We start from the raw sequence: 26,816 nt of genomic DNA, 5'->3' as shown, positions 1-26,816 counted from the left end.
TGACTGGGATATCAAAGCTCAGCCTTTGTGCATCTGATGTGCGACCTCAATTTAAAAGCACAGGGGGTATAGAAGAGGAAGTACGAGCATAAATTCTCAGACTAACCTCCAAGCCAGTGGCCTGAATACCCCAGAGAGAGAGTGAACAGTCAAGCAGGAAGTGGTAAGAAGCCCCCTTGGTCCTGGTGTTCCACCTACACAGCAGGAAGATGGGAGAGAGACATGCGCATTAACTAAATTGAGTGGGAAGGAATGCTGCAACAGTGATCAGTAGGAAATCTACTCTTATGGCAAGTTGCAACACAACTGCATTATGTCCTGAATGAGATCACTGTTGCAGTATTCCAAACAAATGGGGGATTTTCGGAGCTGATGAACTTGTTTCTCTGAAGTGAGGAATGCCATCTGGAAAGTTGTGTTCAAGCTTGCTCCCAGGAATATAATCTGTTGGCAGGGTAATAGGTGTGATTTCTTCTCGTTGATGGTGCACCCCAGTGAAATTAGAAGTCTCTTTACAAATGCCAGGTGCTGTAATAGCAAGTCCGGACTCTCTGCCTGAATCAGGCAATTGTCCAAATATGGGTAAATCTGAATATTTCTCTGCCTGCAAAATGCAATGGCAGGAGCTAGGCACTTTGTAAATACCCTTGGTGCAGTAGACAAGCCAAAGGGCAAAGCAGAGAACTGATGGTGCATGGAGCCTGCACTGAAACGTAGAAATTTTCTGCAGGATTCCCTTATTGGGACGTGCAGGTAAGCTTCTTTTAAGTCTACAGTTGCCAGCCAGGCATCCTTAGCTAGCAGAGGAAGAAGCTGCTGAAGAGTTACCATTTTGAATTTTGGAACCACCAGAAAGGTGTTGAGAATAGAAAGGATAGAAAGGTCCAGGATAGGATGCCAGGAGTTTTCTTTTCAGGAAACCAGGAACAGTTGTGAATAAAAACCTTGTCCCCTTTGTTCTGCTGGAACAGGTTGAATAGCCCTGATACTGAGGAGAGAGAGCACTTGTTTTGGGGCCTCCACCCACTGGTTTGGGGGAAGGTCTGGCCATCCACTTGGGGTTGGGAGTGAGTGGAATCTGTACCCTAGGGAAACTACGTTTAAAACCCATTTGCCTTTGATAATGAGTTCCCAGTTTTTTGCATGCAGGGCAAGCTTTCCTCCTAAGGGAGCAAGTAGTTGAGCAAGGTTTGTAGGGGTAAGAATAAGTCATTGTGCCATTTTTCCATAAGGGGGAGGCTTAGTACTTCCTGCTTTGGAAGTGGGGGTCCCACACTGCTTAAATTTGTACATAGCCTGAGACTGAAATCTTGGTTGTCTGCTGCTCCTGGGTTTGGACTGAGAAGGCCTGGAAGGGACTGGAAAGGACCAGTTCTTTGAAGGCCAATGCCTACTGAATCTAGGCGGCTGTACTTGTAAGAAATCTTTAACAGTTTGCATAGCTTTAGCTTTTTCCTCCATCCTTTTGAGGACTTCTTCTGCTTTGTTGCCAAAAAGGCGCTCTTGGTGTAAGGGTGCATCCAGTAATTTAACTTTAACATGATCTGGCAAGTTTTGTTCCTTAAGCCAAGCATGTCTTCTAAGTATAGACCCAGTGACAGCAGCTCTGCAAGATGCTTCTAAAGCATCAAAACCACATTGCAAAGTATGTTTACCTACTTGGTCAGCAGAATGCATTAACTCTTGTAAATCTTTGTGCTCAGCACAGTCAGGCATCAACATCATTTTCTGTTTAATTAAGCCCATAATATGCTGCTGATACTTTAACAAATGAAACTGGCAATTTAAAGCCCTAATGGCCAAAGTGGCAGAAGTACATACCTTCTTACCCCATCTGTCTAAAGCTCTAGAATCCCTATCAGAAGGGGTAGGTTTTTTGGCAGTAGTAGCCTTAATGCCTTTTGGTCCTTAGGAAATGGTCCCTGGATCTGCAGTATGATTATTGAAAATGAATTTATGAGAGTCAGGTACTCTGTAGTACAGGTCAGGTTTCCAGGGAGCTGGAGGCAAAGTGTCTGGGGTAAGGCTGGATTCCAGGAAAACATCACCTACAATCTCCAGAACAGGAGGGATAGCTAGAGGCCTGTGTTGAGGAAGGTTTAAAAATTCCCTAAGTCTCTTTTTGGATTAAGAATAGCCCTGGCTTTCCCAGCGGAAATGCTCACTAAGGGTTTACAAGGTTTCAACAAAAGAAAAATCTTCTGGAGGGAAAGCAGAGGGAATGGAATCTTCTGCATCAGAATCCTCATAAGTAGATAAGGGTAAATCCTGGTAGTCAGAAGGAACAGATATCAGATTCCTGATCAGAAGAATCAGAAAGAAAATCAGTTCTAGGTCTCTCAGAGAGGGAAGGTTAGCTTTCCCTAATTAAGGTAATAAGTTCTTCAGCCATTCTAATCATTTGTTTTTGAGGCATATGGGCCTGAGAATGCACTTTGGTCGTCAGTTTTCTAGGCTTAGTGTCAGCTTTAGGCCTGAGTAATTCAGTATTTTTAGCTTGAAACAAAGTCGTCGGTTTGATATGAAAAGCGATAGGCATGAATACACTCTCAGAAGCCGGTGCCTGCACAACGGCTCTGGACCCATCCAAGGTAGAGACATCCGCAGGTTACATAGTCGAAGAAGCATCTCGTGGCATACCAGACTCCAAATGGGTCTCAGTAGAGGCCTGCAAATGTGTAGCAGCGGGTATCAGGGGCTGCAAAAGTGCCTCTGAGTACCAGCGAACTGGCGACTAGCTTATCAGGAGCGTCATCGGCAGTTTTGGACCTATGCGGTCTGTCTCTGTCCTTATCCTTACATTTTTTTGGGAAATTGGTAGTCGGAGGACTTAACGAAGCCATTTTGGAGTACGGAGATCGAGAACAAAAGTATTTAGCTACAAAAATAGCCAGAGGATGAATAGTTCGGACATTGAACAAGGCACAAAACCGACAGCGAAGGATGTTGTGGTCAGGGCCTAAACAGGTGACACAGTAAGAATGAAAATCTCTATGAGGTATTTGCTTTCCACAGGCAAGACAACTGTTATTTTTTTCTGACATCAGTTAGAGCAAGAAAAAAGGATCCCCAATGGGGTACTTATCTTTTTGAAGACTTCAGGTCTGAAACTCGAAAATGAAAATTTCAGGAGTCGGCCGAATGGCACTTGCGAACTGCTTTTGCTTCCGGCACCGCATGGCAAGAAAGACTGATGCAATAGCAGAGGCTGCATGTTGTATACCCCTGACGACATGACGTCATGGAAGAAGTGACAGCATCCGATGCACAAATCCGAAGACTCGGGTATTCAGGTCGGCTGAGGGCTACCTGCAGGCAGATAACCCAAATGTGACTACTGCAACAGTGAAACATGAACATCTGGAGATGCAGCAAAATCTGTGGAGAATCTGTATTAGCAGACATGATAAAAAGGGGAAAATCTGGATATTGCGACTTTGGCAGAAGGCCACCATTGGTGCTAGACACTTTCTGAAAACTCTTGAGGCTATGGACAGCCCAAAAGGCAAAGCAGCAAACAAAGTGAGATGAGCCAATATAGAACCTAAGAAGCTCCTGCAGGAGGGGGTAAATGGGTATATAATAAGCATTTTTAGACCAGAGTGACTAGGTATGCCTGTGGATGTACAAAAGGCAGCAGTGTGTACAGGGAGTGCATTCTGAAGGTTGGCACTTTTAAGAAAATGTTTAATAGAAAGATCTAGTCTGGATCTCCACTGCCCCTCTTTTCCTGGAACTAGGAAGAGTCTGGAGTAAACACACCTTCCTAGGAATTTTGTGGGAACTGGCTTCTAGGCCTTGTGCCTGTAATTCTTGGGAGTATGGGAGAAAGCAGATGGAGTTGGTTATGGAGGAGAGGTAATATACTACTCAGTGGAGGCAGTAAGACATGGCATAACCCTGTCTTATGACAGAAAGTACCCAGTGGTCTGTGGTGATCTTTCCCAGGTTGATACATTGACTGTGTTAGCCTTTAGTAAAGGGGCAGGACAGGACTGAGGGGGCGAAGGGATGGAGATTTGTAAATAGTCACACTTATTTTTCCTTGAAGGGAGGCACCCCAGATGTGGGATTAATCAGTGGTTTCCCTGGAAATCTTTCTGGGTGGCTTCTTATGCTTTGGAATAGGTCTGGAGTCCCTTTTAACAAAAACAGTTGGATTGGCTGGGCAATTCCTCTGGTCTTCTGGGTCTGGTAATTAATACCCCGAATGCCAAAGCAGAAGTATAAACTTTTTTACCCACATATCCATGGTCCTACTGTCTTTTTTGAAGAGAAGGCACTGGAGTTGGGAAGAAATTTCGAAGGTTAAAGAGAGTAACTGCAGAAAGGTCAGCCACAGGATACTTAAATCCATTCATTTTTTCTTCCTAGAAGAGAGAGGAGAGACATGTTTTTTTTTTGTCATTTCTTTTTGGTGCAACATCCACCTGAATCAAGCAGGCTGGTTCATATGCCTGACTACCTCAGTTTACTTCCTGGGGATCTCTTCCCTGAATGGAATCTTTGGGATGCCGTCCAGACCCTCTGAAATGATGATCCATGCTTCCCCTTTCCCACAGTAGTAATTTCTCAGTCGCAAGGCCCTCTGATTTTATATTGGCCTCTGGCAAAATTGTAGAAGAGGTCAGAGATGGACTTGGAAGTACCACAGTTTCTGGAATCTCAGTGGATGCAATGGAATCAGAGTGGGTAGACAGAGTATCTGACCACGGCCTTTTGATCTTTTTCTTGGGGAAAGGAAATAGGTCTGAGGAAGCACGATCCACCATCATGGAGTGGGCCAAACGATTTAAATCCTGGGTCTCCAAGAAAGAGTTGAGCGAAGACAGACTGGATTGCAAGGTCTTTGGCACAAATGATTGAGAAATGGGAATAAGCCTTGTAGCACTGTTCAGTACCCAGGCAAAAGAGTCACTGGGTATGAAGATTTTAGTACTGGATTTGCTTAGCACACTTACCCTTCCTAGCCGACATCAAAGACATATATAGCAAAACAATTAAGGCAAGTAAAGGAAGGTTTCCCAATGGGGCACTCACCATTTTTTTAAGAAGCTATTGTACCAACAACTAAAAGGTGATCAGCCCAACATTTATGTGGCATGCGTTCAGGCCGGCATCGAGACAGTGAGGATCTACACTCATAGGTCCACCTATATATTTCTATGCTTACAGGATGAGGTCACACATACGACCCAGGGAAGGTTAAGCTGTGGTACTCCAGCCTGATGTCAGGGGTGACAACCTATTTGTTTGGACTACTACAACAGAGATCTCAGTCAGGACATCTATCACTTTTAACAGAAAACAATAAGGCTGATTAAAGTTCCTATATATCCTCCTTTTCTCCACAGGGGAATCATGCAAAAGCCTTTCAAGTCTGCTGCACTACAAATGCTTTGTGTCAGTATTGGTTAGCAATCTAGCAGTGCTGTGGTAAAAAGCAAGAGTCAAAAATGTCTTGGACTTTAAGCTGTTTGCCCATGTGTTGCAAAGGTTTACGTTTACACATACCTATGAAGGAAGAGCTGGGTAAAAGAATGCAACTACTGACTACTACATCTGACCATGTTCCACTCTTACAGCAACTGTTAGCACTATTTTTCTGAGAATAATTTAGCTCTGAAGCACCAGGTGATAAAAATTTCTGCCATATTTGAGGCTCTAAGGGTGACTTCTGTTAACATCCAGGAATATCTGGACAACATGAAGAAAATATAAAAGCTGAATGCAAGACTGTAAGCATGCGTCTAAAGTAAAGGTTGCACACTTACTCTAAAGACAGGCCCTTCCTCAGAAGGAAAGCAGCATAAGCAAATGGCTTGCTGTAAACTACGGAAAACAATATTTAACATTTGTTTACCGGGAAAGTCCGACTGGTACACAGCCCATTTTCAGCGGAGGCCCAGGGAGAAACTCTCCAGATGCATGTCTTTGGAATGTGGGAGGATACTGGAGCACCTGGAGGAAACCCAAGCAAACACAGGGAGAACATGCAGACTCTGCACAGAAGGCACCCCAGCCAAGAATTGAACCGGAGAACCTCTTGCTGTGAGGCAACAATGCTAACTGCTGCACCTATACAGGAAGTACAAAAAAAACAAAAAACAAAAATGCAGTTCAGTGAAATGGATATCACCACAGATACAGCAGTAGTATACGGGTACACCTAGGACTGGTTGAGAGAGAACATTTTACTAGGTCAAGTGATATCAGAAATGAAGCACAGTGCTACATGCATATGCAGAGACCAGAACTAATTTAATGAGTGTTTTTCTTTACATGTCTATACAGACTCTGTTCGGAACTGATGATTCTGTCTTTATAATGATAAATCAACAGGGCAAATGGGAGGCACAATGTTCAGTAAGAGTATAACCTGTTCACCTACTTTACACTGGGGCATGCCACCTTGTGGATCAACATCACGCTACACTCAGGACTGGTTACATTTCCTAAGTGTGTTGGAAGTATTAATATCCAAATTCAGGATTCAGTCAAGTGCTCACATGCTCACTGGATACAAGCCATCATTCACAGCATGGGTGCTATAACCTTTGGAGCCTATTTCCTTGTTTTTATCTTTTCATTAATTACTTGCAAATAATTTTATTCCCAGAGTGTCACAATGGACTCTACCTAGAAGAACAAACCCAGTTAAATTACAAACAAACAAACAAATGCTCCACCTGCTCCAAATGTTTTCTATTGGCTCTTCCAATTGCATAGTGTGCACAAGACAGTTAGTGTTACCAGCAAATTTAAATTTGTTCAAAGGTGCTATTCTGGTTTACTAATTGTACTGTATCTTCTGTTCTATTAATAGTGCCCAAAACTAGTATCATATTAGCTCTGCAAGACATTTATTCTCATTATAAAAAGAAGGCTCACACACATTACAGGGGATTTAATTCTGACTCTGTGATTCAGCTTATCTGCAGGATATTCTTACTGTTAAGAACTTTAGGGCGGCCACGGTGGTGCAGTGGTTAGCATTGCCGCCTCACAGCAAGAGGTTCTCCAGTTCGATCCTCGGCTGGGGTGCCTTCTGTGCGGAGTCTGCATGTCCTCCCTGTGGTCGCGTGGGTTTCCTCCGGGTGCTCCGGTTTCCTCCCACATCTCAAAGACATGCTGCAGGTGGATTGGATACTCTAAATTGGCCCTAGGTGTGCATATGAGTGTGCCTTCTGTGGAAGGTTGGGCGCCGGGCTGGCAACTCAACACCGTAAAACTCCTCTGCCAATTAATGTGCGGACAAGGTGATCCGCTGTGGCGACCCCTAACCGGGAAAAAGCCGAAAGAAGAAGAAGATTCTTACTGTTAAGAACTTTAGATTGTGGGGACACATTGGTGAGGAATCTGACTGAACTTGCATATAATGTAATAAAAACAGTGGCAAAGCTCGAGGCTGATGCTGTGAGTCTATAATAGACTAAGGCAGTGATGGCAAATGTATGACACGCGTGTCAAAGGTGACACTCCATGACATTTTGAGTGACACCAGCATTCACCAACACCCAAGTTACCAAAGACACTGCTTTTGCATTCATTGCTTGTGTGAAGTGCATTGAATTATTTTGTGCCAGGAGCCAGTTCAACACTCTACAGAGGTAAGGAAGCTATTAACCTTAGATTGTTTTGGTATACTGTCTCGATAAGAGTCTGCAAAGGGCAGTGCTGACACTGTTTTCTCTTCGTGGTTACACTTCTGCAAAGGGCAGGCAGTCTGCATTTCTACAAATGTGCTGTTTTACATTCCACTCAACTGGCCCTCTTAATCCCTCCTAAAACTGGCACCTTTTTACATTTAATAATGACGATAATTAGATTTATAGACTTATTCTGCTTCAGAAAATGTATACTAAATCACATTTATTTTTTTTTCTGTCATTGTCTCAAATTAATAGTATTAGTAATTTAAAAAACTGTCCATGTCTCTCATTTCTAGATTTGTCACTGATTCTGTTGAGATTTATCCCTGCTGTATTGAGAGCCATGCTGTTTTATTTATTTATTTTATTTTTTATTTATTTATTTTTGTTTATTTTTGGGGGGGGGGGTGACACGCCAGCACAGTCAAGTTAGGCATTTTCCAAATTTTTGACACGCCGAACCCATTACTTGACTAAGGTCTAGTCCACTGAGGCTGCTAGTCTAAATGCCGGTGAAGGCTCCAACAGCATCAAAGAAATAAACTGCATTTCCTTGTGCTTGGCAGACAACAAAGTGGTTAAGCCTCCTCAAATCTAACAGCAGATGAGGTCTGCAGTTTGTAGAAGAAAAAGCTGGTGACTCAAAAAAAAAAAAAAAGTGTTTTGCTTCATCTATTTTGCTTGCTCAGCAAAGTGCTCTTAATTTACTATCTTTCTGAGTGGCCAAAGAGAATTTTTAGAAAAAAAAAATGAACACAATTTCTTGCTTAAACTTACTGCAGTGTTTACATTCCTCCATACTGTGGTCCAGACCTAGGCATAAAAAAATCTCTGTGGAAGTACTAGGGTAATATTTGCTTACCACAAGCACTTTCATTATTGAATTTTGCCAGCACAGTTGAAAACTTCTCTTCTGAGAGAAAGGAAATGATAAATGTAAACAAATGATGAAACTGAAGAAAAATAAAGATAACCATAAAGCAAAGTTAACATCCTACAACATCACCTAGTTAGCAGAACTGTGCCGGTTCTTTGCAAGGAATACACCAATACAACAAATTCAGAGCAGAAACGGGAACATAGATTTGGCTGTATAAAGCCAACACTGTGCTTTACTGTTAAACTGACATTCACATATAATTAAAAAAGGAAAAACTACCATTAAAAAAATAAAAACCTCTGCAAATCATGTCCAGTCAAAAAATGTAAAGCAGCATTAAAAATAATAAAGTATAAATGCAATAGTTAATGTTAGGGTTGCAAACTCAAAAGGTGTACTACAGAAACATGCACATGCTCTTTTATATACAAAACACATATACTGCAAGTTAAAAGACTGCAGCCATTTCCTTTGTGCGTGTCTTTTATAGTACTACTTGTTTTGTGGGAGGCGTTTACCACCATATCTGTACTTGCTATATGACTGTTTTTGCAATAGTACCTGTCTTTTGGGTGTTCTAAAGAATAAATTCCATGAGTCTTGAACACTCAGCTTGCTTGTTGAACCTTTTGGATGGCAGATCATCATTTTCAAATACAGAAATCTGTGCTGGTGAAACTAAACCCTATAAAAGCTGTACAAATGAGATTATGACCCAGACTCAGGCTACTGAGCTGGAAAATTTAAAGCATATCCTTGAATATGTACTGCTGCTTACTAGATAAGCAAAAGATAATTGCAATGGAGATTTCATCTATGGATATGAGCACAGAATTAAGGCAGGTCTACTATAATAACTAGTCTACATTAATAACTAGATAATGTTATAGCAATGTTTCAGCCTTAGGCTGTTAACACTCAGTTACATCAACCTTATATAATGTTTTACCATTAAATTCATCTAAAAATGTTTAGATCTGCTTACTTACAACAATGTCGCAAGTAAATCTTGGGCTCATTAATGTTATATCAATAACAACCTCATAAATATCACAAATAACATTACAACCTACAGTCAAAAAATGTTTCCTAAATTCATTAACACTATCAGATGGTACGGCATTATGTCATTTAACTTCTACGTTATTAAAATAGCTTCTAATTTCCCAAGCTCCTCCAGTCTCACTCAGATCCACTTACATTCTGGTGTACATTCCTTTAGTTCATTTAATGCACATTAAACACAAGTGCATAATTCCTGTTTTCACAACGTTGAGTATTTTCTTTTTCAATTTTCTTCTAAAACTATTCTTCATCACAATGACTATTTCTTTTTGTCCAACTGTTTGTTCTTTAAATACTCAAGGTATTTTAATCCAAATCTAATAACTATATTGCTAAACATTCTGGGTTGCTAACAGTAGGCCATGTTGATTTTGACTTTTTTCTAATACCCTTTTCAAACAGATCATCTCCTAGTAATTTCATCACTCTTTTCTGTACCTTTTTCAAACAGATTATCTCCTGGCAATTTAATCAGTTACATATTTTAGCTATATCAATGCTAGTCTCCTCTCCTAAACTTACCATACAGAGCAAGAAATTATTTAGGGAGCTTCAGTATTTTCCATAGTGGTCTACAAATATCTACCTTTTTTGCTCCATATGAGAGCAGACTGTTTCAATTTACTGATGTTAATAACAATTTTCTTCAATTCCCCATGGATTTGATCAAAACAATATTAAACAGAATGACTTCTCTCTTTATATCTTTAAGTACTGAATATGCCTAGTCCACTGCTGATCATTTGAAAAATCAGTATCCAAATAATTTGTATTTGTTTACGTTCTCTACCCTTTTTCTGATCATAATTTACATCTACTTATATTTATATCGTATACAAATTTACATATTTCTATAATTCTTAATAGTAATCCACCAAAAGGAAATGGTAAAAAGTTGGAAGATAGTGAAAAATAAAACCACTGCACTAGGAGCAAACAGAAGTTTAATAATTGCTTTCATCCACAGCAATACAAACTTATTCAGATAAAATTCAGGAGAAAGAAATTTAGTACTTAAATTGTTTAAGCAACTTAGTTATGGGACAGTTTTTCTCCAATTTAAAAAAAAACTAAATTAAAATAGCACAGTTATGTAACATTTCTTAACCTTTGCTGCCACCTAGTGGCTTCTACAACAGCATTTAATGAAAAGTCATAAAAATCCAGGAAACCAAATGAACAAAAGGAAGATGCATTTCAGATTTAAAATATTTCAAGGATTTTTTAATTTAACAAACTGCCAAGACGTAAATGTTTACTCAGAACAGGACTTCTGTCAGCTAGCATGTCAAGTTGCCACTAGAACTCCTTTTTCAGGTGACTATTAAAAACTATTTCCTCTGATGTACAACACAACTTGATTCAAGATGTCAAATATGTTTTTAAAAAATGCTGATGCATTCTGCTGTGTTTGGATAAGAATTATTTTTATTTTTAATTTTTACTGCATATCTGCACTCGTATATTCTTGCAGAAAGCTTTCTGTTAGTCCCCCAACTATAAAAATGTACATGTGGTCAGAATGACTTGCCCAAATGAAGTAAATATACATTACGACCGTTACTAATGTATCTGCAGAAAGAACATCCATTGTGGGAATATATACCTTGTGGATTACTGGTTTCCATGCCTTTTAATAAAGGAGGCCTAGATTCATAGGTAAATTGGCAAATACTAAGCTATTAGTCTGCACACTATTACAAGCCTGATCCATAACGAAACATCAAAATCAAACTCTGTATCTTCTATCCGTGAGGTTAAAATCTTAACCATTATTCCAACTCATTCCCATGAAGTTTCTTTAAGTCAATGCCTCTGATTAACAAATAGACTACTCCTGACCGTCTTTACCAAGTACAAACTTCGAATTTTTTTTATCAAAAATGTCCTAATTTTATCACCTTGAGTTACACCATCAAGATGATTTCCAAATTATGCATCACCAACTAGTTTTACAAAGGCATCTTTACCATGGGAAGTAACAGTTCAGTCATTTGTTCTAATCTCACTTTTTACACTGCTTTGTTATGTAACATGGGCTAAGCCTGTACTTGGTCTTGTCTTGATCGCAGCTCTACCAAGGACAACAAAATGTGAATAAAACAATGCAGATATACATAAATAATATTCATACAGCATTATAACTTAAGCTAGATGCCAACCAGCAAGCATCAAACAATCAGGTTTGCTTTGTCTGGCAGATGAGAACCATCGCCCAGAGTACAGCCACCAATGTTAGTGAGGAAGGCTAGACAATGGATGGTCCTTAAAGGAACTACAAGGACAAGATGAAAGTTTTGAATACAGCTTTCCTTTTGCTTATATATGGAATCTCCATGTCAAAGAGAAAAAAATGCAGTGCTCATCTTGTGCAATCTGAAAAATATTTTAGGCAGGGTCACATTTAACATGAAACATAGGAGGAAAGCAACCCACTCACCTTGCCATCTTTATTACAACAGAAAAAGATAGAAGGGTCTACATGTACTAAAGTGTGATGTCTTTGACCTTACCCTACAAAGTCAAGCATCTGCCAATCCAAAGATCAGTTTTTTTAGTTTATACTGTGTCCCTCATGTTCTGTCTCATCAAAAGACTTAGCATAGTATTAATGGAGAGCAATTTCCACTGTTTCTGCCAAATGATATTCAGAAACAGTTTTAATGAGTCATTAGAGAATGCAGAGGAGTGTCCAGAAAATTCCAAAACATCACATTCCTCACACCCTCCATCTACTACACCATATTTAAACAAAATGTCTTCAGGAGACTTTTGTGCTGCATATGAACCTTGTGGAAAACATACTCTTATTCCAAATCTTTAAACTTACTCAAACATTCCGTTAATTTCCAGTTGATTTGTTACTTTTGTTTAGTTTCACAACCTTCCGGTTCAAGAACATCCATCTGGATCTAGGTTATCACAGCACTCACTGCCTAATTACAGAGCTTTTACCTTTTGACAAATTAGCCAATCCTGCAGTCCCAGCAATTTGAAGCATACCAGTTTCATGCCTGCCTTTCCTGCCTATCCACTGATTTCCTTCTTTGTGTAAGATGCCATTATTCTTGTTCACAGATATGACCGTCTGACTTCAAATGAAGATGTTCAGGCTGACTCGGGCTCTACTTCAAACTCAGTGTCTGCTACATATCCTTTGGCTACAGTCTGTGGGAGTGTCCATCAAACACTACCCTCCAAACAAATCACCACTTACTGGCCTGTGCACTCACTTCTCCAAGTACTGAATGGTGTAAATGCATGCACAACACCTCTATGCCCCACAGATACCAATCTTTTGTATTCAAGAACTCCTCTATACTCTGCAGTCTCCTCATTTACAGTATCCCTTCCTCCCCAGTCTTCTATTTTTCATCAGTAGTCTGCATGCACTCAAGTAAAACTGCAACTCCCAAGCATTTTGCTTCTGTAAATGCTCTGCATGCCTAAATATGCTGTTCTACCCAAGCAGTCACTGCAATGCCTTCAAGTAAAGTATTTAACAGAAGCTTTGGATTTTTCTCGCACACTAACTCATATGTGCTGCAGCACATACATTACACATACAGTTCTTTGTCGAAACAGCCCAGTTTAGGGGGTTTCTAATGAAATGCATAGTCTTGATTCACCTTTGACAAAATCTACTTAAAACACCAAATTTTTACTTGTGCAAGACTCTACTACTCTACAGGCAGTTTTTTTTTTTGTTTAAGCTTCAATGCTAAAATCATCTATCATATTCTTCATCCTTTAACTTATGGATTCTCTTCCACTGTCATTATACAACACTGACCCATGAACAATTATTCACAACTGAATCTTTTTTTAATAAATTTAGAAAATGTCTGTGTGCTTACAGTGCTTCTTTCACTGAAACAAGTTAAACAATTATGTGAAAGTATCACAAATTTGCTTTAGCCCACTTAAACCAAAGAACTTAATTTTACCTTCCAATCAATTAAAAGTTCCACAGATGACCTAAGTTTAGGCTTACTGCTCTTTATGAATGTTTCAAAGTGTTCACACTCTTCTATAAAAAACAAAAAAAAAACTAGATGTTCAAGCCTCTGCACTGCCTGACTGATAACTTTTGTGGGTCAGCAGAAGCACGCTTAAACTGTCTATGAAGTTTCAGCATTACAGTATTTGTTCTGTGCCTGATACACTGAAAAGACCTTACTGTCACTTTAAAAGTTTGATTTGCCCTACAATTCTTAATTCAAGTTGGGCAATGTTTTCATATTTCTGGTTTGTCACTTTTCATGTCTACCAGATGTCTATTTACCAGAACCACTTCATTTTTTAATCCAGCATCTTGTAAAGATTTTTAGCTGGAACTGTTACCATGTCCTTCTATACCACTGTTCCAGACTTCTTTACTATAGGGATCTCCTGCCTAGGATAAACCAAAGTTTGGCCACGATACCAAAGCCTTATGATTCTGTATGCACCATATGTCAAATGTATGCTCCCTACATAGGATGTAGACCATATAAGTGACATACAGATGCAGTTGCCCAGAACTTCTTTGCCACAAATTCAAATGCCATTACTGCTAGTCAGTCCGAAAGCTTTGTTGCTGTGCTGAATACCTAGCAGTTAAAACTGCCCCATTGAGATAAGTTTTTTCCTTCAATTTGGTCTTGTATTTTATTTTGCTTACCCTGAGTTCGTGTCATCCAAGAACGGAAAATGTCAGTCTGGGTGGCAAAGTCCTCAGAAGAATTGTCAGAGAGAGTTTCTCTCTCGTTTATATGCTTCACACGACCATACCAATTGTAGCATCTGTAAGGTGTTTGTGCCTAAGCCACTCAGAAGCAGATTGTCTTCATTGGCCATTTATCTTGAAAAACAACAGCTTAAACAGCCTAGTGTAACATGGCGGAATCCATTAACCCCGAAATACTCCTGCTAGTTAAGAAAGCGGCCAAGAAGACTCGTATGGATTCTTTAGCTGTTCAGCCTCCACCAGATGTCCCTCTAAACGTGAGTGATAGCTGTGTAATTCAGCCACTGCCTACATAGGATTCTTCTGCTGCGACCTCGTCGGATGCCGGCATGGATCCGCTTTTCACACTTCCTCTGAGGCTTTGCAGATGTCTGCATTGGACATCGAGGGGGAACTACAATTGATTACCTCATAGGGTCCTAGAGAGATTACACAGATACTGGTCAGGGAGGAGGTTCTGCATACTCTCACTGAACTTCACCAACCGTTAGAACCTTCAGTAGGCTGATGTCCCATCTAAGAAAAGACAAAAGAAAACACGATTTGGTCTGTCCGAAAGATCCTCAAAGGGAATGGACAGAGTTTACTCAGAGTTTGTTTTCTGCCTTTATGCCCTGAAGCCTCTCAAGGAGATTCGGTGCCTAGTGCTCACTGGACCTTTACCCCTCCTAAACAGCTTAGTGAACCAGATTCCTTGGATGAGGATTCAGAGTATGAGGAGGGGTCATTGCCCTATTCTTTACAGATGTCTTCGCCTTTGGCTTATGGTTCTGATCAGAAGTCTATTAGCCTTGAGTCTCCTTTTGAGCAGTTGTCCTTTAGGGACACAATTGCTAGGATGATGGAATAACTTTAAGTGGGATTCTTCTCAAATGTCTTACATTCAGAGGAGATAGAGTTGCTTTAGGTAGATACTCCTAAACCCTTGGCAGTTCCTCCTATGTTGGCTGCCCTGTTAGACATTTTCATTGCTGCTTTCAAGTTCCCTAATTCTCAGCTTCCTGCTCCTAAGAAACCTGACAGGTTCTAGAAGGTCCCAGAGGACTGTCAATTTTTATGTCTTTATGTTGATCCTGCTGTGGTGTCAGTCTCTTCTTACAAACTTTCCAAGCTTTGCCCTCTTCCAAACTTTTATTCTGATAAGGATATAGGACAATGAGAGGATTGCCAAGAAGGTTCACACAGCTTCTATCCTGGCCTTTAAGGCTATTAATTACCAGACCCACATGACCAGATATGCTCTGGCCTCGACTGCTCAGGCCTGTCAGGTTATTTATCACCTCTCTGATTCTGAAGGCAAATCTTCTGCCTTATCAATTTTATGTTCTACTTCTCAATATTATTCTATTGTAGACTGTTAAATGCGGTTATTACTCTTGTATATTGTTAAATGCTGTTAACTCTCTAAATAATCTCTTAATTATGTACATTTGGGGTTTTTTTTGGAACTTTTCTCCCCGGGCCTCCACTGAAAATGGGCTCATTTCAGCCCAGTGGACTTTCCTGGTTAACAAAAGCAAATAAATAAATAAGGGGCTCACCACTCTATCAAGTGTAGCCATGATGCTGCTGATGCCTCTTCCAGGGCTGTTGCGTTTGGGTCTGTCATGAGGCGTTATCTTGGCTTAGTCCTCTGCCTTTGCCAGAGGACATTAAGGCCAAGTTGCTGGATGCTCTCTTAGGTAATAAACACCTTTTTGGGACTGCTGCTGCTGACCTGTTCAAGTCTCTTAAAAGAGAAAGATAAAGCCTTGCAGGACCTTAAACATATTTTTGTCTCGTCTATCCCTACATTCTAGAGGAATTAGCCTTCCAGCTCTGCTTTGGTTTGAATGTAGCTCCATCATGCCTCATAAGGGCAGGAAGCGTGGAATGCGCAAGCCTCCTCTGCCAAGGCTTCAGTGGCCCAGAAGCCTTCTTTATTTGGTAAGCCTACTTATTTTTGAAAATTTGTCTCCCTACTCTGAGACCAGCTTCCTTTGTCCTTTCAGTTTTCCTTTTGACTTTTACATTGGCTTCTCATCATTTCAGATGTTTGGGTTCTTCCCATCATCCATCAAGGTTACTTCTTGGTATGGAAGTTCAGCCTATTTTCGTCTTCCAAAGTGAAAAAAGGATTTTTATTCCAGGATGTTCCTGGTTACTCGAAAGGAGGGCACTTTGAGACCTATTCTGGATCTCTCCCTGCTCCCCACCTTTCTCAAGGTCCCCTCTTTTTGGGCACAATCTTCAAACCAGTTTTCCTGCTTTTCTATCCCAGGCTTTTCTGATGTTTTTGGATATACAAATTGCTTACCTTCAAATCCCTATTCACCCTCTTTTCATGAAGTTTTTACATTTCTCCGTTTCTTCCTCTCATTTTAAGTTCTCTGTTTTGCCCTTTGGCCTCAATATTCCCACAAGGGTATTCACAAAGTGCCTAGCTCCTGTGATTGCTTCCTGCAGGCACAAAGGCATTAAGATTTTTCCTTATATAGACGACCTGTTGCTCCAGGCACCTTCTTCCAGTCATCTGTTACAGGATCTGCAGTTCAGAATCTCTCTTCTTCAAAGTCTGGGGTGTATCATCTATTTCCAGAAGTCCGTACAGACTCCTTCCTCTCAGGATCATGTGTACCTGGGATGCAGGATTCAGACAGTGCCAATGTTGGCCTCTTCCACCTCCAAAAGCTTTGTCAGACAGCCTTCTTTCAGTCTCTTCTTCCTCCAACCACCACTCCAGCCAAAGAGTTTCTTTGGACCCTGGAATTCATGCCCTCTTCTATTCCAATGTTTCCTCTTGCCAGACAGCATATGCGGAAGTGTCAATGGTACCTCAAGTCAGTTTCGCTGCAGCGCTGCTGTCCCCTGGATTTCAATGTACCGCTCATTCCTTGTCTAAAGAAGGACTTGAGTGGTGGATTAAGCAGTTTGCTCCCAACCCAGGCTAGCCCTTTCAGCCTCCAGTCCCTTCTGAAGAACTGCTCACGGATGTCTCAAACATGGGGTGAGGGACTTTATGTGGTCACCTGAAAGTTCAGGGTCTCTGGCCTCCCCATCAGAAGTCAGACCATAACATCAAAGAGATGAGCGTCCCGATTCTGGCTCTTCAAGGTTTTCAACCCTTGTTCTGTCCAGGCCCCTTGAAGGTATACACAGATAAACAATACAGTGATAAGGTACTGTCAAATAAGCAGGGAGGCACAAAATCTTACCTCCTCTGTAGGATGGCTCTTCAGCCCTGGGAGGTGGCTCTCACTTATCAGTTAACTCTTCAGACAGTATACATTCCTGCAGAGCACACTCTAGTAGCAGACTCTTTAAGCAAGTCTAAAACACAGGCTCATGAATGGATGCTTTACAGAGATGTGTTTCTGGACATTGTCCATCGATGGGGTATTCCTCAGGAAGATCTTTTTGCTTCCCCTCTAAACAGGCAGCTCCCTCTCTTCTGTTCCGGAGTGTCATGCCATTTAGCATGGATGACCGACTCCCTTTCTTTTCCTTGGAAGGAAATATTTCTTTATGCTTTCTTTTCTCTTCCTCTACTTTCAATAGTTCTGCAAAAGATTCATCTGGACTCCCCAAAAATCTTGTTAGTGACTCCCATTTATCCAAGACAGCAATGGTTCTCACTCAATGCATCTGGCCAGGGGAAATCACCACAAGTTATCTCACCAGTTGGCCCTCCTCACACAGGACAACAAGGGGTCTCTCTTGCATACTCACTTCTACACTCTTCAACTGATACTGTGGGTGATAAGGTTTGATCCCTTTTAGGCACCAGTTTCTGAGGATGTGCTCAAGGTTTTATAGGAGGCAAGGAAACTCGCAAATAGAAACTCTTACATGTCCAAATGGAAAAGATTTTCTGTCTAATGCTATGCTCATAGCCAAGTCCCTTTTTCAGTGGGGATCCCTTTGGCCCTTTCATTTGTGCAAGTTGCTCCAGTCTGGCTTTGCCTATTCTTCTATGAAGGCCCATTTGTCAGCCATTTCTGCTCGTCCACCCTTAAATTCACCCTTGTCTTCTCATTTGAGGTCAAACAATTTCTTAAAGGCATCTTGCATCTTAGGCCCTGCAAAAGGAAAACTATTCCTCCTCCTTGGGACCTTAATTTTTTTTTTGGGGGGGGGGGTTTGACTCTGGTTCCTTTTGAGCCTGCAGAATAGTACAGTTTTGTACCTACCATAAATGTAGATGTCCGATAGACATGCAACTGCAGTCATAACATGTGGGTTGTCCTGCCTCAGGCAGCCCTCGGTCGGCCGGATTCCAAAGTCTGGGTCCGACGTCGGCTGATGTCGCATTTCTCTCCGACGTCAGAGCGGCTGGAGTACATAAGCATCAGCCGACGCCATTTTCTTCAGTGTTTCTTACCCCAGATGCCAGGTGCCCTCCAAGGAAGGCTGTAATCAAATTGGAACACAAAAACAGGATTCCAGACAAATAAATGAGCAATAAAACAAATACAACATAACAGATATCCCCAGCTAAGAGTAACAGGGATAGGAGTGGACCCTAGGCATAGAGGGGTATGGAGGGAGGGAAAATCCGACTGCAGTTGCATGTCTATCGGACATCTACATTTATGGTAGGTACAAAACTGTACTATGTCCTTCAAGAATGCAACTGCAGTCATAACGTGGGTAGAATACCATAGCTTAGCTGGGGGAGGAGGCATGCTCTAGGAAAAGGATGGTGTGGCAATCAAACCCTGCAGGACTGCAGAAGCAAAGCCTGCTCTGGATCTGGAGTATAGAGGGAGATTGTAGTGTTTGGAGAATGTATGCACGGAGCTCCATGTAGCAGCTTCTAGAATGTCCTTAGTAGGCACCCCTCTTAAGAATGCTGTAGAGGTGGCTGTAGCTCTGGTGGAATGTGGTCTGACATTGGCTGGAACAGTCTTTCCATGAAAGGAATAACAGAATCTGATGCAATGTCCAATCCATTTTGAAATGGTCTGTTTTGAAATTGCTTTTCCTTGGACTGCAGGGGCGTAAGCTACAAAAAGTTGTTCAGACTTCCTACTGGCCTTGGTTCTGTCCAGGTAGTATCGAAGTTGTCTGTGAATGTCCAAGGTATGCAACAGTCTTTCCCCCTTATTCTCAGGATTGGGGAAGAAAGCAGGCAGATGAATGGCTTGATTTAAAGAAACCCTAGATACCACCTTTGGCATAAAAGTAGGGTTGGTCCTTAATGAAACCCTGTCTCTGTGATGTCTCTGTGAAAAATTATGAACGGTGGTATTGCCATTAGGGTCTGTAGTTCCGAAACCCTTCTTGCTGAGGTAATTGCCAACAGGAAAGCTGTCTTCCATGAGAGAAATTGCAAGTCAACTGAAGCTGCTGGCTCAAATTGAGGTAGAGTCAGTTTTTCTAAGACAAAATTGAGGTCCCAGGCTGGCACTGGGGCCTTTCTTGGTGGCTTAATGTTCTTGATTCCCCTGAGGAATTGCCTTAGCAAAGGGTGTGAAAAAACAGGAGGATCAGTGTTGTATCTAGCTGAAATAGCTGATGCATGTATCTTTATGGAAGAATATGAGAGGCCGTTCTTTAGCATATCTGCCAAATATTCCAAGATGAGTGGGATGTTCAACAATGATGCATCATGTCCCTTGCTGGTATTCCAATTGCTGAATCTTTTCCACTTTGCTAAGTAAACCTTTCTGGTGGATGGTCTTCGAGCCTCTGTTAGTATCCGCTGAACTTCCTTGGAGAGAGATAGGTTGAGGTTATTTATGGGATCTCCCATGCCGTTAGCTGCAGTGTCTGAAGGTTTGGGTGCACTGTTTCGAAATTGTGTTGAGTCAAAAGTAGAGGCCATTGGGGAAGGGCCCACCTCCTGGTGTGACATATGCTCCGTAGTAGTGGGTACCAGTGTTGTCTTGGCCAGTCCGAGCTATTATGATTCCCTTGGGTCTCTGCTTTGATCTTTAGTAATACTGAGGTCATCAGTGGCAGAGGTGGGAATGCATAGATTGTTAGGAAGTTCCAGTTGAATGAGAGAGCATCTATTTTCCAAGCTTTTGGATGGTATGTCCTTGTGCAGAATTTTGGTAGAAGATGGTTGAGGTGAGAGGCAAATAGGTCCACTTCTGGCCTGCCCCATGTCGAAGTGAGTTGTGTGAAGACCTTCGGATGTAACCTCCACTCGTGTGGATCTGTGAAATTCCTGCTGAGGCTGTCCGCCAACACATTGTCTTTGCCTGGAACAAACTGGGATTGTAACTGGATGTTTAGGCTCAGTGATTTTTCCCAAAGATGCATTGTCAGTCTGCAAAGGGGGTAAGAGTGGGTACCCCCTTGCTTGTTTATGTACCACATCACAGTGGTGTTGTCTGTCCGTATCGTAAATGGCCTTGCTGAAGTTGGTGTTGAAAAGCCTCGATGGCATGCATTACTGCCAGCATTTCCTTTTGGTTTATATGCAGATGTGTTTCCTTTGGAGACCATTGTCCATGTATACATCTGCCTTCCATGTGCGCCCCCCATCCAAGGTCTGAGGCGTCTGTGGTCATGGTCTGTGTTATCTGTGGTTTTTTTGAATGACATACCTGTGTTTGCCTGGCTCACTGAGGCCCACCATAGGAATTCCTTTTGTAGGCATGGAATGAGCGGTATGATTGTCTCCAAGTTGTTGCTGTGTTGAGACCAAATGCTTTTTAGGTACCACTGAAGCTTTCTCATGTGTAGTCTTGCTAATGGAACCAGGAGAATGCAGGATGCCATGTAACCCAGGGCCTGTAGGAATCTCCTTGCAGTCATCTGGGTGAGTTTTGCTAAACCTTTGAAGTAATGAGTTAACTTCTCTTGCTTGTCTTCTGTCAGGTAAGCCATTTGAGAGGCTGTGTCTAGTTTGGCTCCTAAGAAGATTATTTGCTGGGATGGCTGCAGTCTTGACTTTTGGAAGTTGACTGTGTTTCCCAGAGCTTGAAGTAATCGTATGACATAGTCCAAATTTCTTGTCAACATCAATTTGTCGTCCGCTTGTATGAGGCAGTCGTCCAGGTACGGGTAAATTTGTATCTCCTGGAGCCTGCAATGAGCAATTACTGAAGCCAGGCATTTTGTGAATACTCTGGGCGCAGTAGATAAGCCAAATGGCAATGCTGAGAATTGATAATGCTCTGGCCCTGCAAGAAATCTGAGGTATCTTCTGCAGCTGTGTCTGATAGGGACATGCAGGTATGCCTCCTTGAGGTCCAGAGTAATCAGCCAAGACCCCTTGCCCAGCATGGGAAGGAGTTGCTGTAGAGTCAGCATTTTGAACTTTGGTACTATGAGAAAGGTGTTTAATGCGGACAAGTCTAGTATTGGTCTCCATTGAGATTCTTTTCTTGGAACAAGGAACAGTCTTGAGTAAAACCCTGGTCTTGTTCTTGTTGTGGAACTCTTTCTATTGCTTTCATCCGAGTCAGCAGAGTGATTTGCTTGATAGCCTCTGCCCTCTGGTTTTGTGGTAGGTTTGGCATGCCTTGTTTTCTTGGCAAGGTATGAAAGTGGAACCTGTACCCTCGGTCTATAATGTCCAAAATCCATTTGTCCTTTGTCAGTCTGTGCCAATTTTCTGCAAACAGAGATAATTTCCCGCCCAAGGGAGCTTCTATTTGTTCCCTGGTAGGCGGAAGTAGAGGAAAGTCATTGAGATTGTGGCTGTGGGGCAGGTGAAACCCCTGCGTCACTTCTTTGGTTTCCTGGCTGCCATTGCCGTCCCCTGTAAGGGCCTCTGTATTGGCCTCTTCCTCGGCCATGTCTGTTTTTACCCCTTTGAAACTTTTCTGGATTAGGAAAGGACCAGTTTTTGAAGGCCAATTCCTACTGAATCTGGGGGGCTGAACCTGGTGGAAATCTTTCACCGTCTGAACTGATTTTGCTTTTTCTTCGATGGTCTTTAACACATCCTTAGCATTAGCACCAAAAAGCTTGTTCTTTTCCAAAGATGCATCCAGAAGTTTTGCCTTTACATGATCTGGTAGAGGTTGATCTTTTAACCACGCATGTCTACGAATGACTGCCCCTGTCATAGCTGCCCTACATGAAGCTTCCAGTGCATCATATCCACACTGCAGGAAGTGGTTGCTTACTTGTTGAGTGTTATGTATAGCTTCCTGCAAAGCCTTCCTGTCTAAAGGATCAGGAGTGGCTAATGTTTTTTGTAAATCTTCTAACAGAAAATCCTGATATTGTAACATATGAAAAAGGCAATTCAAAGCTCTCATAGATAAAGTAGTGGATGTGTAAACCTTTTTGCCCCATCTCTCTAAAGACCTAGGCCAAATCATCAAGTACAGGAGGAATAGCTAAGGGCCTGTGCTGGGGCTTCTTAAGGAAAGTCCTAAGGCGTTTTCTGGAATCAGAATAATCCTGTCCCTGCCACTTGAAATGTTCCCTCATGGTATGCAGAACTTCCCCAAAAGAAATATCCTCAGGAGGGGAGGCCGAGGGGATAGAATCTTCTGCATCAGAGTCCTCATAGGTCTGGAAGAGCTCTTCCTGGCTATCAGAGTGGACAGAGCCCTCAGAATCTTCATCTGAAGGAATAGGGTCAGAGGGTTCAACCCGGGGCCTTTTATCAGAAGGAGGCTGGGATCCTCTCTCAGGATGGGCCTGTGAACCTCTAATCATAGAAATTAAGTCAGCAGCCATGGACATAATTTGTGTCTCTGGAGTAGGCTGAGGTAAGGTTTTAGTAGTAAGATGCTTTGTTTTGCTGGCTGCCTTAGCCCTAGTGTAGGCCTTAATAGACATGGCCATAGGAGGCCTGGCAGCTCCAAGTGCAGGAGTGACCTTGTTTACAGCAATGGTCTCGGGCATTTCCTCGGTTTCGGTATCCGGAGGAAAATCGATAACTGGCGTCGGAGTGATGTCCGGAATCAGAGTCGCCGGTAATGCGGTGTCTTCGGTTCGGAGCGGTGGAGAGACCGTCTCAGAGGTAACCGGAGCACTCGCGCTAGGTTTTGTAGTGGAGTCGGTGGTAGATGCGGGCCGAGGATGTCGGTCCCGGTCTTTTCGCTTCTTGGGAGTTTGCGATGTCAGAAGTTCCGACGGCATGGTGTAAGCAAATTTATTGCCGAAAAAATCTTCAGCGATCTCCGCCCGGCGCCTGAGAGTGCGCTTGTTGAAGCGAGCACAGGCTACACAGGCCGAGACGTCGTGGTCTGGGCCAAGGCAAGGAAGACAGTAAGAGTGGAAATCCTTATGAGGTATTTGTTTACCACAAGAAAGACAATTGTTAACTTTTTCAGTAATATCTGACATCGGCTGAGGCAAGAAAAGGTCCCCAACGGGGTACTTAGCTTTTTTGATGACTTCGGAATCGAAGAATACAGGAGCTGACCGACCGGCACTTGCGAACTGCTTCTGCTTCGGGCACCGCGCGGCAAGAAAGACTGGAGAAAATGGCGTTGGCTGATGCTTATGTACTCCAGCCGCTCTGACGTCGGAGAGAAATGCGACATCAGCCGACATCGGACCCAGACTTTGGAATCCGGCCGACCGAGGGCTGCTTGAGGCAGGACAACCCACATGTTATGACTGCAGTTGCATTCTTGAAGGACATCTGCTTCTCTGCAAAAAAGTCTACCTGGAAGACTGTCTTGTTGTTGGGTCTTACTTCTGCTCAGAGTTTCTTAGCTTCAGGCCCTTATGGCCATTCCTCCTTTTTTGGTCTTTCACAGGGAAAGGGACAGGGTGTCCCTTCATACTAATCCTTTCATGCTGAAAGTGGTAAATGAGTTGTCCTTGAATCAGTTAGTACAACTCCCTTCCTCTTTCCCTTTTCCTCAATCTGCTAGTGAGAGGGTGTTGCATACCTTGGATTTGCACAGACAGATCAGGTACTATTTAGATAAAACTAAGGCCATTCATAAGTCTGTCTGCTTTTTGTTTCTTTTCATCCCAGGACATTAGATTTGGCTGTTTCCAAGTAAACCATCTCCTCCTGGATATCCAAGTCCATTTTTTTTGTTATTCTTTTCATGACAAATCTTGATCTACTTCTGTTAGAGCTCATTCCAGGAGAGCTGCTGCCTTCTTCATGGGGTTGGACGCCAATATCATCCTTGAAGTTGTTACCTAGTCTTCAGTGCATACCTTTATTAAGCATTATAAATTAGATATGGTCTCTAGGACCAGAGCAGGTTTTACTAGGGCCATTCTGTACAGGTTTGTTGAGAGCTCTTCTTAGCCTTTCACTTCTCATTCTTTTTCTTGAGTTTTTTTTACTCTCCCTATAGTAAAGGGTACTGCAATTGTGACCTAGAAGAACATAGTACAGTTATGTTCTCTTCACTGTTGTAGCATTTGCTCCCTCCCATCAAACCCCTCTTTTTTGTTCTGGGTTTTATTTTGGATTCCCTTACAGCTGAGGGTCTCCTCTTTTCTTCTGCATTTTCTCCTTCTGGATGTGCACAGACTCATTTGTTCTATGGAGACTGCTCTCTACTGAGGCAATTCAGTTCTGGATAACTGTGTCCGTACTTCAACTTTATGGCCTACATTCCTCTGCAGGGAGCCTAAGTGTAAAGTATGATGCATACAAGATCATAAGGTTTTGGTATACTGGCCGAACATCTGGCTATCCTAGATGGAGATCCCTACAGTAAAGAATACTACAACATTGAAGAGAAGGACATCCACTGTTATGGTAAGATTTTACACAACTGTACTTTCTTTGGGAAGTATACAAGCTCTCACTCTCTAAACTTAAAAGCACAGTAGAGCTTAATTTGTGGATTATGTTAAACCTGTCTTCCTTTTTATTCATGAGTATAGCTATTTAGTCATTTAATCTGAATAAACAGTGCCATTTCTCTACATGCATATGTATGGTGATCCTCAAGGTCTCAACAATAGAAACTTCAGTATTTTATATACGACATGCTCTTCTAAAAACACTAACTCTACATGCTATTGTACAGTTTCTTTCTGTAGCTTCATTTGAACATGTTCCATTCTATGAATGTTTCACTGAGGATATTTTTGCTCTGGAACGGTAGCTTACAAGAGTTGAATTATTTTATGACTTAAAAAATGTAAATTATTATTTTTACTCAGTCACATCTCCAGTTGTATTAGCTTTTTAGGTTTCTTTATTTATAAAGCAAAGATTCTCTCCAGAGAAAATGTACAAAAAATAATGCATACTTGAGTTAAGAAAGCATACATTCAACAATTCTAAAAAAAAGAAAAGTGTCAAAGAGCAGTTTGTGAGAGTAAGTCATTAAATGGACAATTTTTTTTTTTATGCAGCTTTACCTAAAAAGTTTACTACAGGAGTTAACCTACAGAGTTATTTACATGTACTTTGAATGAGGTAAACAGTAAAAGGTAAACAAAATATAACCCCTCTGGGCACTTGGAACAAATGTGCCATGTTAATGCACAAGACAGTAAAGTACATTTACGAAAGTTGCACTTGTCAATAACAGTAGATGTTCTGCTGCAGTAGTCTTTAGGCAACATGGGTTGTGTCTTTCCAAAGAAACGGCAACTGGCCAGCTTCCAAAGTCTCTAGCTCCCTCCTACACTTCCACTCTGACTGCTGAATGGGCAAGCCCCTTGAAGGGGAAAATCAGCAGTCAAGAGTGGAAAATCTTCAGGACCTTCTTGCCCAGAAGTTAAGTAGCAGCATACTCATTGTGTACTACAAAAACAAGAAATAACCAATACATTTCTTTCCCAACTATAAAATATATACAATAATAGAGGGATGGTGGGTGGCTGCAGTAGTGGGGAACTTGAACAGCTAATGTTATTGCTAAGTGCAACTGTATTGTTCATCATTCCCACTGCTGCAGGAGTCTTTAGGCTACATGGGTTGATTACCAAAGCCTATCAAACCTAGGAAGAGGAAGGAAATGGATCCAGGAGCTCCTGTAGAAGGTCTTAGCAAAGACAGTCCTGGATCTAGAAAAGGAAACCAGTTTGCAATGTCTACAATAACCAGAGGACCATATAGCTGCCTCTAGTATACTTAAGAGTCCAACCCTTTCAAATATGCCATGGAAGAAGACAAGGCCCCTAAAAGAGTTGGCCTTGACACTGCCTGGAACTGGTTTACCATGGTGGGCATAACAAAAGGCAACAGCAGTGGACAACCAGCTAGAAACAAATAGCCGATTAGCATTTCTAAAGGATTTGATTCTGTCAACACAGTACCTAAGCTTTCTATGAGCATCCAGAGTACGCAGAATCCTCTATCCAAAGATTTGGGTAGAAAATACAGTGTAAAATCTTACCATAACAGTAGATGCTCTCATCTTCACTGCTGCAGTATGTATAACCTATGGGATCTCCTGCCAAGGACAGCCCTACATCTGGCAAGTATACCAAAGCCTTTAATTTTTATCAGCATTGTATGTCAGACGTATGCTCCCTGCATTAGCAGAGGGCATAAAGGTGACATATGGACGATCCAAAATCGGAACTGAAGTGCCTAAGGAGAACTAGAGCTACCCCTATACACAGTAAAATGTACATCCAAGGAAAAAAGCAGATGCCTAAGAAG

At 41.9% G+C, this 26,816-nt stretch overlaps 1 protein-coding gene across 1 annotated transcript in view; it reads right to left on the bottom strand.

The window, feature by feature from the left end:
- SRP68 (signal recognition particle 68) overlaps positions 1-26,816 on the bottom strand; it is a gene marked incomplete in the record, with an annotated part of 1,223,106 nt that overhangs the window by 900,335 nt on the left and 295,955 nt on the right.

Source organism: Protopterus annectens, chromosome 12.part0, assembly GCF_019279795.1.
Source record: "Protopterus annectens isolate FY-2018-M chromosome 12.part0, PAN1.0, whole genome shotgun sequence".
Taxonomy (NCBI): Eukaryota; Metazoa; Chordata; order Ceratodontiformes; family Protopteridae; genus Protopterus; species Protopterus annectens.
This window is presented reverse-complemented; position numbering and strand designations above follow the sequence as displayed.